The sequence below is a fragment of the Geotrypetes seraphini genome, chromosome 9, assembly GCF_902459505.1.
Source record: "Geotrypetes seraphini chromosome 9, aGeoSer1.1, whole genome shotgun sequence".
Classification (NCBI taxonomy): domain Eukaryota; kingdom Metazoa; phylum Chordata; class Amphibia; order Gymnophiona; family Dermophiidae; genus Geotrypetes; species Geotrypetes seraphini.
In genome coordinates this window covers 95,860,690-95,877,470 of record NC_047092.1, presented here as the reverse complement: position 1 = coordinate 95,877,470, position 16,781 = coordinate 95,860,690, and the positions used below count along the sequence as shown (strand labels likewise).

The window sequence follows — 16,781 nt, the reverse complement described above, 5'->3', positions numbered from 1 at the left end:
GCATCAACACCTTCTTCCTTCTACTGACTACGCCTCTCTTTATTCAGCCCAGCATCCTTCTGTCAGCAGCCACTGCCTTTGTCACACTGTTTTTTTCACCTTCAGATCTTCGGACACTATCATCCCAAGGTCCCTCTCCCCGTCCGTGCATATCAGCGTCTCTCCTCCCAGCATATACGGTTCCTTCCTATTATTAATCTACAAATGCATTACTCTGCATTTCTTTGCATTGAATTTTAGTTGCCAGGCATTAGACCATGCCTCTAACTTTTGCAGATCCTTTTTCATATTTTCCACTCCCTCTTCGGTGTCTACTCTGTTACAAATCTTGGTATCATCTGCAAAAAGGCACACTTTTCCTTCTAACCCTTCAGCAATGTCACTCACAAACATATTGAACAGGATTGGCCCCAGCACTGATCCCTGAGGGGCTCCACTACTCACCTTTCCTTCCTTCGAGCGACTTCCATTAACCACCACCCTCTGGCGTCTGTCCGACAGCCAGTTTCTGACCCAGTTCACTACTTTGGGTCCTAACTTCAGCCCTTCAAGTTTGTTCAAGAGCCTCCTATGAGGAACCGTGTCAAAGGCTTTGCTGAAATCTAAGTAAATTACATCTAGCATATATGTCTTCGATCCAGCTCTCTGGTCATCCAATCAAAAAATTCAATCAGGTTCGTTGACAAAATTTACTGTTAGTAAAGCCATGTTGCCTCAGATCCTGTAATGCATTAGATTCTAGGAAGTTCACTATCCTTTCTTTCAGCAACACTTTCATTGTTTGTTCAACAACCGAAGTGAAGCTTACCGGCCTGTAGTTTCCCACTTCATCCCTCTGACCACTTTTGTGAATAGGGACCACATCTGCTCTTCTCCAATCCCCAGGAACCACTCCCGTCTCCAGAGATTTAAGAACATAAGAATTGCCTCTGCTGAGTCAGACCATAGGTCCATCATGCCCAGCAATCCGCTCCCGCGGAGGCCCACCTGTAGTGATCTATTACTCAAGGGCGCTTTGTATTGTATAGTAACCCTCTAATTATACCCCTGGATCCCCTTTCCCTTCAGGAACTCGTCCAATCCCTTTTTAAAACCCAAAATCGTACTCTGCTCAACCACCTCATCTGGAAGCGTTGTTGAACTAGTCTTTACTAGGACCCACCAGAATCTGTCTGAGTTCCCTCAGTATCCTGGGATGGATCCCTTCCGGTCCCATCACTTTGTCCATCTTTAGTTTTTCAAGTTGTTCATAAACATTTTCCTCCGTGAATGGTGCAGAATCTACTCCATTTTCACGTGCATGCGCAGTAGTGGATGGGCACTGGTAATGCGCTCCAGTAATGCCAGTGCACCAAAAACTAGACCGTAGGCCTGTGTAAAAGCCATCAGGCCTGGAAGTGGCACTGGAGAGACAGCAGGGACCTGGTCAGGTAGCAGCCAGGTCCCAAAGATAAACGGTAGGCCCAGGAGCCTGAAAATGGATGCAGGATTAGGGGAAACATTATTTTTAGGCTACGGTGGTGGCAGGGAGTAACAGGGATCTGGCACAGGGAAGCCAGTGTCCAAAAAAGTATTTTTGGAAGGTTAAAGAGGTCTGGAATGTGCAGAGAGAACGTGCACAGCTGATGTGCACATGCAGTACAGAGCGAGCTTAATTCCCCAATATATAGAGGTGCGAATTTCACAGCCTGATTGGTGGGCTGATTTCACAAAGATGGGGAGAAGGAACAGAGAGAGAGCATGAGCTGATTGTTTAGCAGGCATGAGACGAGGGAAAAAAACAGCATGGCTGTTTGCATGACTAATCTTAAGGTATTGCAGTTAAAATATAATTTTAACAACTAAAAGAAGCTTTAGCTTTAGTACAGGTTTAGTTTAATAATAATAATAACTTTATTCTTGTATACCGCCATACCCAGAGAGTTCTAGGCGGTTCAACATAGGTTAAACATGGATTACATGCAGTTAAGAGTTGGTTGAACAGATTTACATAAATTAGGTATAGTTATGTGCATCGTTACATGCGGTTCACATAAATTAAACATAGTTACATGCAGTTAAGTAATAGTTGAACAGAGTTGCGTGGAGTTAGGTGTTGAAAGGAGCAGGGATGCAGGCAGGGGAGAAGATAAAATTGGGGAGAAGGAAAAGGTGGGTCGGGGGGGGAGGAGGGGCGAGATAGAGGGGGGGAGAGGGGGGATCTATGAGGAGGGGGGCCATTAAGTGTCGTAGCTTTGGAAGAGGTGTGTTTTGAGTAGTTTTCTAAAGCTGAGGTAGGTTGGAGCCTTGAGGATTAATTGGGCTATCCATGGGTTTAGCTTGGCAGCCTGGAAGGCGAGGGTTTTGTCGAAGAATTTGTTGGAGTGACAGAGTTTTAGGGAGGGGAAAGCAAATAACTGGATTCTGTGGGGGTTCTTGACTCTGTTATTCAGGATGAAGTGTGGGTTGATGTAGTTTGGGGTTAGGCCGAATACTGTTTTGTAGCAGAAACAAGCAAATTTAAATAGTACTCTGGATTCCAATGGCAGCCAATGAAGTTTGTGGTAGAAAGGGGTAACATGGTCCCATTTTTTCAGGCCGAATATAAGGCGGACAGCGGTGTTTTGGATCATTCTGAGTCTTCTGGTGTTTTTCTTCGTGGAGCTCAGGTAAATGATATTACAATAGTCTAGTATGCTAAGAATGGAAGATTGGACTAGAAGGCGGAATGACGTGTGGTCGAAATATTTTTTTATGGTGCGTAATTTCCAGAGCGCCGAGAAGCTTTTCCTGACTATTGTCGGTGTGCTTCTCCAGGGTTAGGTGTTTGTCCAGTGTGACTCCTAGTATTTTTAGGGTTTGTTCGAGGGGAAAGGTTGATCCTTTTACTTGAATTGTGGTGTCTAATATTTTGTCTTTGGGGCTAGCAAGGAAAAGTTTTGTTTTGTCGGGGTTTAGTTTCAGTCTGTAGGATTGCATCCAGAGTTCTATCTGGTTGAGTGTATTTGAGAGGGAGGTGAGGAATTCTGGTGTGAAGCTGGATAGCGGGATGACTATAGTGATGTCATCTGCGTAGATGAAGAATTTGAGTCTGTGGCTCTGCAGAAGATTATCCAGGGAGGCAAGGTAGACATTGAACAGGGTGGGGGACAGGGGGGAGCCCTGCGGAACACCACAGGAGTTGTCCCAGCTGTATGAAAAGGAGTCATTTTTGAATACTTGGTATGATCTGTTTCTTAGGAATCCCTGGAACCAGTTGAGGACCTGGCCGGAGATGCCGATGAGTGCAAGGCAGTCTAAAAGAATGTTGTGGTCGACTAAGTCGAAAGCACTGCTCAGGTCGAGTTGCACGATCAATGCGCTGGAGCCCTGGCTGAAGAGTGTGTGTAAATTGTCTAGAAGAGAGGCTATGATGGTTTCGGTACTGTGGTCAGCGCGGAAACCTGATTGATTTTCGTTTAGGATGTTGAATTTTTCCAGATATGTGGTTAGCTCGGTATTTACCACCCCTTCAGTTATTTTGGTGAATACCGGTAGTGGGATACTTGCAATTGGTCTGTAATTAGACGGTGAGTTGGGTGGTTCTTTTGTGTTTTTTATGATTGGGGTTATCGAAATATGGCCCTGTTCTGCTGGAAAGCTTCCTGTGGATAGAAGGTGGTTTGTCCATGCCAGCATACTGGCTTTGAAGTGGATCGGTGCAGTTTTCAGGATGTGTGGGGGGCAGGTATCCAGTCTGCAGAAGGAGTTGGTGTATTTGTTAAAGTATTTGTTGAAGGTATGCCAGTCGATGGTAGTGAATTGATTCCAGCTTAGGTCCGTTCTGGACCCTGGGTCTCGTGTAGTCCTGTCTGTGTCCGGCAGGATAGGGAAATCCCCGTGGGGGTTTGGGGGGGAAGTTAACGATGATCTTAGCTTCTGTGTCTTAGAGTTGAAGAAGTCTGCTAGGGTGTTAGCGGTTAATGAAGATTCGTCATTTACAAGGTAAATGAAATGTCTGAAGGATGCATGAGTGAAGTAAGAATGTTAGTGTGCATGTGAATATTCCAAACGGTTTCCTTAGGCCAGGGGTGTCAAATGTCAGTCTTCGAGGGCCACAATCCAGTTGGGTTTTCAGGATTTCCCCAATGAATATGCATGAGATCTATTAGCATACAATGAAAGCAGTGCATGCAAATAGATCTCATACATATTCATTGGGAAAATCCTGAAAACCTGACTGGATTGTGGTCCTCAAGGTACCAACATTTTAAACCCCTGTCTTAGGCAATTAGAGTTAGGTATAGGAAGGTACAGGACCTGTGTTACTTGTGCAGAGTTTTTAGAGGATTCTTTTGGTGAGAATCGACTTCAAATCTGATAGATACAGTAATTTTGAAAGCTAAGGAGAATAAGAAGACATTTAGGGGTCCTTTTACTAAAGCACACTAACCGATTTAGTGTGCGCTAAATGCTAACATGCCCATAGAATATAATGGGCGTGTTAGCATTTAGCATGCACTAAATCAGCACGCTTTATTAAAAGGACCTTTTAGTAATTGTCAGGAGAGATTGTAAATCAATTGCTCCATTTTAAAGAAATGTTTTTGGGGAAGACAGAAATCTTAAGGAAAACTGGAAAGAGGTGAAAAGAGTAAGGGGTGGATGGAGACGTGCATAGATGGATCGGAAACTGGTTAGAAGGTAGGAAACAGAGGGTAGGGGTGAAGGGCCACTACTCAGACTGGAGAAAGGTCATGAGTGGTGTTCCGCAGGGCTCGGTGCTCGGGCCACTGCTCTTTAACATATTCATAAATGATCTAGAAACAGGGATGAAGTGTGAGATAATAAAATTTGCAGACGACACCAAACTATTTAGTGGAGCTCGGACAAAGGAGGACTGCGAAGAATTGCAAAGAGACCTGGACAAACTAGGGGAATGGGCAGAGAGATGGCAGATGAAATTCAATGTTGAGAAGTGTAAAGTATTGCATGTGGGAAGCAAAAACCCGAGGTATAATTATACGATGGGAGGGATGTTATTGACTGAGAGTACCCAAGAAAGGGACTTGGGGGTGATGGTGGACATGACAATGAAGCCGACAGCACAGTGCGCAGCTGCCGCTAAGAGAGTGAATAGAATGCTAGGTATAATCAAGAAGGGTATTACAACCAGAACAAAAGAAGTTATCCTGCCGCTGTATCGGGCGATGGTGCGTCCACATCTTGAGTACTGCGTCCAGTATTGGTCACCGTACCTTAAGAAGGATATGGCGTTACTCGAGAGAGTTCAGAGGAGAGCGACACGACTGATTAAGGGGATGGAAAGCCTTTCATACGCTGAGAGATTGGAAAAACTGGGACTCTTTTCCCTGGAAAAGAGAAGATTAAGAGGGGATATGATAGAGACTTACAAGATCATGAAGGGCATAGAGAGAGTAGAGAGGGACAGATTCTTCAAACTTTCAGAAAATAAAAATACAAGAGGGCATTCGGAAAAGTTGAAAGGGGACAAATTCAAAACAAATGCTAGGAAGTTCTTCTTTACACAGCGTGTGGTGGACACCTGGAATGCAATTCCAGAGGACGTTATAGGGCAGAGTACTGTACTGGGGTTTAAGAAAGGATTGGACAAATTCCTGCTGGAAAAGGGGATAGAGGGGTATAGATAAAAATTTACTGCACAGGTCCTGGACCTGTTGGGCCACCGCGTGAGCGGACTGCTGGGCGTGATGGACCTCAGGTCTGACCCAGCGGAGGCATTTCTTATGTTCTTATGTTTTACAAAGGTGCACTAGCGGTTTTAGCGCATACTTAGCGTGCGCTAAAATGCTGCGCACGCTAGCCGCTACCACCTCCTTTTAAGCAGGCGGTAATTTTTCAGCTAGCATGCGCTAATCTTGTGCATGCGCTAAAAACGCTAGTGCACCTTAGTAAAAGGAGCCCTAAATTTAAATTGGAAAGCTTTCCTGAGTAAATCTCAAGTTTCAAGTTTAATTAAAAGTTTGATTAAATCACAAAGCAATGTACAGTTAAAAATTAGGGGAGATGGACTGCATTTATTACATTAAGACAGTAACATTGACACCCCGACTGACATTTGACACTCCTGGCCTAAGGAAACCATTTGGAATATTCACATGCATGGTAGTTTAGGGGGTAAGAAACTCATGTGCACAACAGAAAAGCAGCACTTTGGGTGTGATTGTATGTGATGATTTAAGGTGGCCAACATGTTGAAAAGGTGACAACGAAAGCTAGAAGGATTCTAGGGTGGGATGGCCAGTAAGAAAAAGGAGATATTGATGCTCCTGTATAAGACTTTGGTGAGACCTCATTTAGAATATTGTGTACAATTGCTTATGCCTACTACTTATGGGGAATTTAGGAAACACCTAAAAACATATCTGTTCCTGAAGTATTTATTCCACAATAACAATAATCTTATTCCACAATAACTGATCCCCAGAGCTGTTAATCACTAGCTTCTAACTTTGTTAATTCTACTCAATTTGTTGCATCTTTTAATCATTGTAAACCGCATAGAACGTCAAGGTCCTGCGGTATATAAACTGTTATTATTATTAGTAAAAACGATTATTATAGTAAAAATGATTATTATAGTATTATTATAGTAGAAACGATAATAGACATCTCGAATCCTGAAAAAAGATAACAGAAGCCCTCCATCTGCTCAAACCCTAGCCAATTTCTTTAAAAATAAAATCACAGACCTAAGAGCAACAATACCCACGCCCAAAACCAACACAGATCTCTACTTCGATCAGGAATCCAGATTTCTACCCACGATCAGGAATCCAGAGCAGACATGCTCTGGGACCACTTCGAGCTTCCAAACTGGCATCAATTCCTTACTTTATTCAATAAATACACAAAGTCAAACTGCCTACTGGACGAATGTCCATCTAAAATCATGAAAGTTGCTCCACCAGACTTTAAAAAGGAACTATTCACTTGGCTTACAACTACTCTTACTAATGGAATACTGAATGAGGACATGGGTCACATACTGATCATACCTATCCCCAAAGATCAGAAAAACCTGACATCCAATTACAGGCCTGTAGCAAGCATCCCCCTATTCATTAAGCTTCAGGAAGGATTGGTCAACTTGGAACTAGTGAACTATCTAGACAAATTCAACGTCCTTAGTGAACACCAATTAGGACTCAGAAAAGGATACAGCACGGAAACAGTTATAGCTTCCATCCTAAACCACTTATATGATCTTTTCAGCAAGGGTAAAAGTGCACTGATTTTGCAACTTGACCTTAGCAGTGCGTTCGATCTAGTAGACCATGAAATTATGCTACTATGCCTAGACGCAATGGGGTTCTCGGGAAAGGTAAAGAAATGGTTCCAGGAATTCCTTACCAAAAGATCATACCGAGTAGCTAGCGAAGGGAACTACTCTAAACCATGGAAAAACCCTCAGGGGTTCCCCAAGGCTCTCCACTATCACCTACACTATTCAACATACATCTCATCCTTAGGCCATCTATTAAAAAAGTTAAGCTTAAACCAGATGATATATCCATCCTAATCCCCTTAAATGACATAACAAACGAAACAATAGATAACCTTTCTCACATAATGACCGAAATAGAAAAATGGACAACCGATTTCAAAGTGAAACTAAACACAGAAAAGACAAAAGTCTTCTTGGCAAGCCCCAAGGACAAAATTACCAGAACATCATTACAATTAAACGGCCACGATTACCAAATCTCCAAAACCATAAAAATACTGGGTATCATACTGGACACACACCTAACCATAGCAGACCACATGAACTTAGTGATGAAGAAATGCTTTTGTACATTCTGGAAACTAAGGACCATTAAAAAATACTTTGATGCTACGTCCTTTAGATTACTGGTGCAGTCTCTGATCCTATCAACGCTGGACTACTGCAACATTGTTTACCCAGGTATCCCCCAAAAAAACAGTACCTTAGGGGGGGGTGCACAGCCGGACAGGTCTGGAAAATTCCTGGGCTGCGACGGCATCGGCGCACCCCTGCGACGGCACTCAGCGGCATCGACACCCTCACTGCCCCGCAACAGCACTCAAGTTTGGCCTCCTTCTCCCGGCATCTGCAGAACTTCAGATCGGCAACAGGTACTCAGTCAAAAGCTTCCCCTGACTCAGCTTCCTGTTTCCGCCCAGGCAGTTCATTCAGGGGAAGCTTTTGACTGAGCACCTGTTGCCAATGTGAAGTTCTGCTCATGCTGGGAGGAGGCCAAACTTGAGTGCCGTCACAGGGGTGGAGGTCCTTGCCGATCTTGTTGCCAAAATCGGAAAGGTGAGGGAGAAAGATGGGCCTGTGGTGCATGGAGAGATTGAGAGAAGAGGGCAGATGATGGAAGGAGGGGGGAAAGAGAGAGAAGAGGGCAGATGATGGAAGTGGGGAGAGAGAAGAGGGCAGATGATGGAAGGAGGGGGGAAAGAGAGAGAAGAGGGCAGATGATGGAAGTGGGGAGAGAGAAGAGGGCAGATGATGGAAGGAGGGGGGAAAGAGAGAGAAGAGGGCAGATGATGGAAGGAGGGGGGAAAGAGAGAGAAGGGGCAGATGATGGAAGTGGGGAGAGAGAAGAGGGCAGATGATGGAAGGAGGGGGGAAAGAGAGAGAAGGGGCAGATGATGGAAGTGGGGAGAGAGAAGAGGGCAGATGATGGAAGGAGGGGGGAAAGAGAGAGAAGGGGCAGATGATGGAAGTGGGGAGAGAGAAGAGGGCAGATGATGGAAGGAGGGGGGAAAGAGAGAGAAGGGGCAGATGATGGAAGTGGGGAGAGAGAAGAGGGCAGATGATGGAAGGAGGGGGGAAAGAGAGAGAAGGGGCAGATGATGGAAGTGGGGAGAGAGAAGAGGGCAGATGATGGAAGGAGGGGGGAAAGAGAGAGAAGGGGCAGATGATGGAAGTGGGGAGAGAGAAGAGGGCAGATGATGGAAGGAGGGGGGAAAGAGAGAGAAGGGGCAGATGATGGAAGTGGGGAGAGAGAAGAGGGCAGATGATGGAAGGAGGGGGGAAAGAGAGAGAAGGGGCAGATGATGGAAGTGGGGAGAGAGAAGAGGGCAGATGATGGAAGGAGGGGGGAAAGAGAGAGAAGGGGCAGATGATGGAAGTGGGGAGAGAGAAGAGGGCAGATGATGGAAGGAGGGGGGAAAGAGAGAGAAGGGGCAGATGATGGAAGTGGGGAGAGAGAAGAGGGCATATGATGGAAGGAGGGGGGAAGAGAGAAGGGGCAGATGATGGAAGTGGGGAGAGAGAAGAGGGCATATGATGGAAGGAGGGGGGAAAGAGAGAGAAGGGGCAGATGATGGAAGTGGGGAGAGAGAAGAGGGCATATAATGGAAGGAGGGGGAAGAGAGAGAAGAGGGCAGATGATGGAAGGAGGGGGAAAGAGAGAGAAGGGGCAGATGATGGAAGTGGGGATAAGGGGCAGATGATTGAAGTGGGGAGAGAGAAGGCAGATGATGGAAGTGGGGGGAAGAGAGAGAAGGGGCAGATGATGGAAGTGGGGATAAGGGGCAGATGATTGAAGTGGGGAGAGAGAAGGCAGATGATGGAAGTGGGGGGAAGAGAGAGAAGGGGCAGATGATGGAAGTGGGGATAAGGGGCAGATGATTGAAGTGGGGAGAGAGAAGAGGGCAGATGATGGAAGTGGGGGAAAGAGTGAAGGGGCAGATGATGGAAGTGGAGAGAAGAGGGCAGATTATGGAAGGAGGGGGGAAGATGATGGAAGTGGAGAAAGGGGGGAGAGAGAAGAGGGCTGATGATGGAAGTGGGGGGGGGGAGAGAGAAGGGGAAGATGATGGAAGTGGAGAAAAGGGGGAGAGAGAAGAGGGCAGACGATGGAAGTGAAGAAAAGGGGGGGAGAGAAGAGGGCAGATGATGGAAGTAGGGGGAAAGAGAGAGAAGGGGAAGATGATGGAAGTGGAGAAAAGGGGGAGAGAGAAGAGGGAAGATGATGGAAGTGGAGAAAAGGGGGAGAGAGAAGAGGTCTGATGATGGAAGTGGAGAAAAGGGGAAGAGAGAAGAGGGCAGATGATGGAAGTGGGGAGGGGAAGAGAGAGAAGGGGAAGATGATGGAAGTGGGGAGAGAGAAGAGGGCAGATGATGGAAGCAGAGGGTGGGAGTGAAGGGACACTACTCAGCCTAGAGAGAGGTCACAAGCGGTGTTCCGCAAGGGTCAGTACTCGGACCGCTGCTGTTCAATGTATTTATTAATGACCTAGAAAAAGGGACGAAGTGTGAAGTTATAAAATTTGCGGATGACACCAAACTCTGTAGCAGGGTAGGAACAGTAGAGGACTGCGAAGAATTACAAAGGGATCTGAACAAGCTGGAGGAGTGGGCCAACAAATGGCAGATGAGCTTCAATGTGGAGAAATGCAAGGTCATGTATGTGGGGAAAAAGAACCCGAGGTTCTGCTACAAAATGGGGGGTTGGTACTGGGGGAGAGTAACCTTGAAAGAGACTTGGGAGTGTTGTGGACACCACAATGAAACCATCAGCACAATGTGCAGCAGCGTCAAGGAAAGCAAACAGAATGTTGGGTATCATCAAGAAGGGTATTACGACCAGAACGAAAGAAGTTATCCTGCCGCTGTATCGAGCCATGGTGCGACCGCATCTTGAGTACTGTGTTCAGTACTGGTCACCATACCTGAAGAAGGATATGGCGATACTTGAGAGGGTCCAGAGAAGAGCTACATGTATGATAAAGGGTATGGAAAACCTTTCATACGCAGACAGGCTAGAGAAACTGGGGCTCTTCTCCCTGGAAAAGCGGAGACTCAGAGGAGACATGATAGAGACGTATAAGATCATGAAGTGCATTGAGAATGTGGAGAGGGACAGATTCTTCAGCCTAAGGGGAACTATAATAACAAGGAGGCACTCGGAGAAACTAAAAGGGGACAGGTTTAGAACCAATGCCAGGAAGTACTTCTTCACTCAGAGGGTGGTGGATACCTGGAATGCACTTCCGGAGGGTGTAATAAGACAGAGTACTTTACTGAGTTTCAAAGAGAAATAGAAGACAGCCTCACCACAGTTGAAGTGGAGTTGGACCAGATATACTACCAGATCGACAAACTTAAAAGTGACAAATCCCCTGGACCGGATGGAATTCACCCGAGAGTTTTAAAGGAATTGAAGGTTGAAATCGGAGAGCTATTGCAGAAACTTGCCAATCTGACAATCAGAACTGGACAGATACCAGAAGACTGGAAGATAGCGAATGTCACGCCAATTTTCAAAAAAGGATCGAGAGGGGAACCGGGCAACTACAGACCTGTGAGTCTTACGTCTGTCCCTGGAAAGATGGTTGAAGCACTGATCAAGGATAGCATAGTCCGGCACCTAGATACACACGACTTGATGAAACCCAGTCAACATGGGTTCAGGAAAGGGAAATCATGTTTGACGAATTTACTTCAATTTTTCGAGACCGTGAACAAGCAAATTGATAGTGGAATGCCGGTGGACATAATATATTTGGACTTCCAGAAAGCATTCGACAAAGTTCCACATGAAAGGCTTCTCAGGAAACTACAAAGCCATGGAATAGAGGGAGATATACAAAGGTGGATAGGCAAATGGTTGGAAAACAGAAAGCAGAGAGTGGGCATAAATGGAAAGTTCTCAGACTGGGAGAAAGTGACTAGTGGTGTGCCCCAGGGCTCCGTGCTTGGGCCGATCCTATTTAATATTTATATCAATGACCTGGAAGACGGAATATCCAGTGAGATCATTAAGTTTGCAGACGACACAAAGCTATGCCGGGCAATCAGATCGCAGGAGGATAGCGAGGAACTCCAGAGCGACTTGTATCAGTTAGAGAAATGGGCAGATCAATGGCAGATGAAGTTCAACGTGGAGAAATGCAAAGTAATGCATTTAGGTAGTAAGAATAAGGAATACGAGTATAGAATGTCAGGCGCAACTCTGGGTAAGAGCGAACAAGAAAAGGACCTGGGTACTGATAGATAGGACCCTGAAGCCGTCGGCACAATGCGCGGCAGCGGCAAAGAAAGCAAACAGAATGTTAGGCATGATAAAGAAAGGAATCACGAGTAGATCGGAGAAAGTCATAATACCGCTTTATAGAGCAATGGTCAGACCACACTTGGAATACTGTGTCCAACATTGGTCTCCCAACCTAAAGAAGGATATAAAACTGTTAGAGAGGGTGCAGAGACGAGCAACGAAGTTAATAAGAGGTATGGAGAACTTGGAATATGAGGAACGACTCAAGAAACTAGGACTGTTCTCCCTTGAGAAGAGAAGGCTGCGAGGGGACATGATCGAGACGTTCAAAATGCTGAAAGGCATCGATAAAATAGAGCAGGAAAATAAATTATTTACATTGTCCAACACGACACGGACAAGAGGACATGGTTTGAAGCTAAGGGGGGACAAGTCCAGGACAAATGTCAGGAAGTTCTGTTTTACGCAGCGAGTGGTAGACGCCTGGAATGCTCTCCCAAAGGAGGTTATCAAGGAATCCACTGTGCTGGGATTCAAAGGCAAATTAGATGCACATCTCCTTATGAGAGGCATAGAGGGATATGGGTGACTAAAACTACATCAGGTGTATACCTGACTGGGCCTCCGCGTGTGCGGATCGCCGGACTTGATGGACCATGGGTCTGATCCGGAGATGGCAGTTCTTATGTTCTTATGATATATTCTTGAAAGAAAAAGTTATTGAGGGATATAGATAGGGAAGATATAGGATGAAGAAGGGTACAGTTAGAAGGATATAGATAAGGTAGAAAAAAAAAAAAAAGGATTGAAGGGATAGACGGGTACATACAGAAGACTACTTTGCAGGTCCTAGACCTGATGGGCCGCCGCGCGAGCGGACTGCTGGGCACAATGGACCTCTGGTCTGACCCAGCAGAGGCACTTCTTATGTTCTTAAGTGGGGGAAAGAGAGAGAAGGGGCAAATGATGGAAGTGAAGAGAAGGAAGAGAGAGAAGAGGGCAGATGATGGAAGGAGGGGATAAATAAAAGGAGAGCACATGATGGGGGAAAAGGATTGAGTTAGGGAAATACTGGAGGGGGTGAGAGAAAGAGGTGGCGAACTGTAGGTAGACAGTAAAAAAGGAAATTGATGAGAGGATAGTAAGAACGTAATCTAGATGGATGCAGAAAATAAATTGAAAAGGAAAATGAGGGAAGAAAGGGATTGCAGAAGAGAGGTGTGGGAGAGGGAAGGAGAGGAGAGAGATGCCAGACCAATGGGGGTGAAAGGAGAGATGAAAGGGGGAGGCATACAGTTTCTGGAAGGGGCATAGAAGGAGAGAAGATGCCATATAGGGGCAGAGAGATGGCAGACAGAGGATAGAAGGAAGAGAGTAACAAGAAGATGAGGAAAGCAGAAACCAGAGAAGACAAAGGTAGAACAAAAATTTTCTATTTATTTATTGCTTTAGGAGACATGCGTCACTGTTTCTGTGGTGTTGCATTGTATACAGAGTCCAGCTTCTTGCTGGTTCAATTTAACCTTCGTCTATGTATTTCTGTTTTATCCCCCCTTTTACAAAACTGTGGAACGTTTGATGACATATTCCATACTAGAGTGAAGGTATTTTCTGTGTTCTGTGTGTTCGAAAGACATGGTTTTCCTGTTAGGATTGACGGTGTAGGATTGATCTGTACTAGTCTGGCTTATTTAATTTTACAATGGGTGTATTGATGTTGTACTGCTCACTGCATATGTAAGATGCTGCCTTTTCCTAGGTACTCATGTGTGACGTGTGGCTTGTTACTAAAAATCATGTTTTTCGTACAGATGGGGGGGGGGGGGGTGCCAAAATATGATGGGCCCCAGGTGTCACATATGCTAAGTATGCCACTGGCCATCATGTTTCTTTAAACCACAGAAGGGATCCCAGCAGGATAAGGCCTGCAGCTCAGAAATTCTGCATGCTGGGGCAATGGACACCAGAAACACTGCCTTCAAGGTAAGATCCTTCAACACAGCCTTTCGCAACGGCTCAAAAGGAGCTGACTGCAAGGCTGACGCACAAGATTAAGTTTCCATTCTGGGCAGGGACTAAGTTCAGGAGGCTGCAGCCACCTAACCCCCTTCAAGAAACAGATTACACCAGGGTTGGCCAACAATGAATTCTGTAAATGCCTACGAAAACAAGCTAATTCCACCACCTGCACCTTGAGTGAACTAGCCATCAGGTCTTTTACACAACCCTCCACTCTATAACATTACCAAAATCCATCCTCTTCTCTCTGAACACACGACCAAAACCCTTGTCCACGCTATCAACTCGCGCTTAGACTACTGCAACGTACTTCTCTCGGGCTTCCTGCGCACCTGTCTCTCGCCTCTTCAATATGTTCAAAATGCTGCTGTACGACTCATATTCCGTGAGAGCCGCTATTCTCACATTACCTTTCTTCTCAAGTCGCTTCATTGGCTCCCCATCCATTTCCGAATAGTTTAAAATCCTCTTGCTGACCTACAAGTGCATTCACTCTGAAGCCCCCCCGATATCTCTCCTCACTCATCTCCCCCTATGCTTCCCCCGCCCCCGAGATCTCTGCTCATCAGGCAAGCCCCTCTTATCTGTATCCTTCTATTCCACTGCCAACGCCAGACTACGTCCATTATTTCTTGTGGCACCTGTCACCAACTGGCTCAGGAGAATGGGCCCTGAGCGGCTGGGACAAGAAAATTGTGCTCTTGTGAGCCGCGATGAGCTGCACAAAAGAAAAGGGCGGAAGAGAAATACTGCCACACCAGGGAAGTATAGTTTCTTAAACAAAAAACTCAGGATTTATTCTTTCACTTGCAATAAACAAAGTTTTGTCAGGATGTTTCTCTGCGTTTGCAAATAGTCCCAAAACAACAGTAAAAGAAAAAAAAAAACCTAAAACAGCAAACTGTTCCAAAGTTCAAGTCTTTCTCAAAACTTAGGCTGTTGGCTTCAGCCCATACTTATTTCCATGCAATAAAAAAAAAACATTCAAAACACAAAACAGTCTTTGAACTTGACTATTACAGCATTAGTCAGAGCTACAGCTGTGACTATTCCAGCAGCTTGAATACAGGACAGGTGTGCGCTTCACGTGGTGACAAACTGCCAAAAAGGCCCACTATCCCACCACTAAATTACATGTGGCGAACCCCCACTACCTGGGCTGGCTACAGTCCCTTTTCTCTCAAAAGAGAAACACAAAAAAAACATATTCAAATAAGTCCTTTAAATCTTCTGGAGCTCTTAGTTTCCTAAAGCTCCTACAGGGCTTAACATAAACTTGGAAGTTCTTCATACAATAAGGTCACAGCTACTCACTCAGATTCCACGAGCGGCTTGCCTTCCATGAAGCAAACTTCCATGGGAAGGATCTCATTCACTGGTGCAGCAGTTGGATCCAGGTCAATTTCCATAGCCAGATGTTCCTCATTCACACTGAAAGGTGCTTCCTCTCCAGCCTCCACCAGCTCCATACATTCCAATGGTTGACCGCTATCAGGATCTCCCAGCCCTGGGCACTGCTGCCTGCTCTGTGCCTCTCCTCCTTTTAACTGACTCTTCAGGAGCTTTGTTCTCTGAGCAACCAGTTTGCAGCCCCGCCCCCAACCCTCAGGTGAGAAGGATTTCCTGTCAGCAACCCTAGAGATGAGAGGGGGATGGGCGCCCTGCACCTGTGCTCTCTGACTCCCTCTAGAGTTAAAGGAAGAAACAGCACCAGATGAATCAAAAAGAGGTTTACTTGAATCACTGGGGAAAGGATTTGCCTTTAAAGTAGACTCTGTTCTGGAGCCATGCCTAGCAGGCATAAGCTGCATACCGTATGCCTGGAACAGGTTGCCTGAATCAATACGTTATGCTCCATCCCTGGCAGTGTTCAAATTCAAGCTAAAGGCCCATGTTTTTGAAACTGCTTTCAACTCTTAACTCCCCCTCACTGCTGTCAGATACCTATACCCACTATAACCTCCCTAAACCTGAAATGTCCAGTCTAAATTAGATTGTAAGCTCTTCTGAGAAGGGACTGTCTATGTTAAAATGTACAGTTATCACCACTAGAAGTGTCCAATATCTCACTATGAGGAGACCTCATAGTCGGATGACAGATACAGCCCCGGGAGCCCCTTGACAAAGCGCTATGTGTGCGAAACATGTTGGGGCACAACTCCCGTTCTAAGGCTGAGCTAAGTGCTTTATATTAATATTTATCAATATAAGTATATTTTGTTATACTATTTCATACTATTTATACTCTATAAATGACCTAAACAACAAAGCTATATTTACATGTTGAGACCAATGATGAAAGGCACCACGTGATTCTTCCCGCTTTGAATGATCTACAGCGGTGGGTCTGAGGTCTCCTCTTAGTGAGATATTGGACACTACTAGTGGTGATAAGATTACATTTGGAGCTTCGAGTTACAGACATTTTGATACAGCTCCTGATTGAGATATTCAAAATATTGCCATTTGTTCTGTTTTATGTTAAAATGTACAGCACTGCGTATGCCTTTCAGCATTATAGAAATAATAAATAGTAGTAGTAGTAGTAGTAAGAAACATAGAAAATGACGGCAGAAAAGGGCCACTACCCATCTAGTCTGCCCACTCCAATGACCTCCATGAAGAGATCCCACGAGCCAATCCCATCTTTTCTTAAAATCTGGCACGCTGCTGGCCTCAATTACCTGTTGTGGAAGATTATTCCAGCTATCAACCACCCTTTCGGTGAAGAAATATTTTCTGGTGTCGCTATAAAATTTCCCACCCCTGATTTTCAACGGATGCCCT

The 16,781-nt window shown here is 45.4% G+C and overlaps 1 long non-coding RNA gene across 2 annotated transcripts in view; it reads right to left on the bottom strand.

Annotated features, from left to right (window-relative positions):
* The window catches only part of LOC117366513, an 89,820-nt gene extending 74,314 nt beyond the window's left edge, over window positions 1-15,506 (bottom strand). For both annotated transcript variants that reach the window (XR_004540600.1, XR_004540601.1), the window contains exon 1: window positions 15,309-15,506. This is a non-coding gene — a long non-coding RNA (uncharacterized LOC117366513). The remainder of the gene's footprint in view (window positions 1-15,308) is intronic.
* Window positions 15,507-16,781: the final 1,275 nt, after the last annotated feature.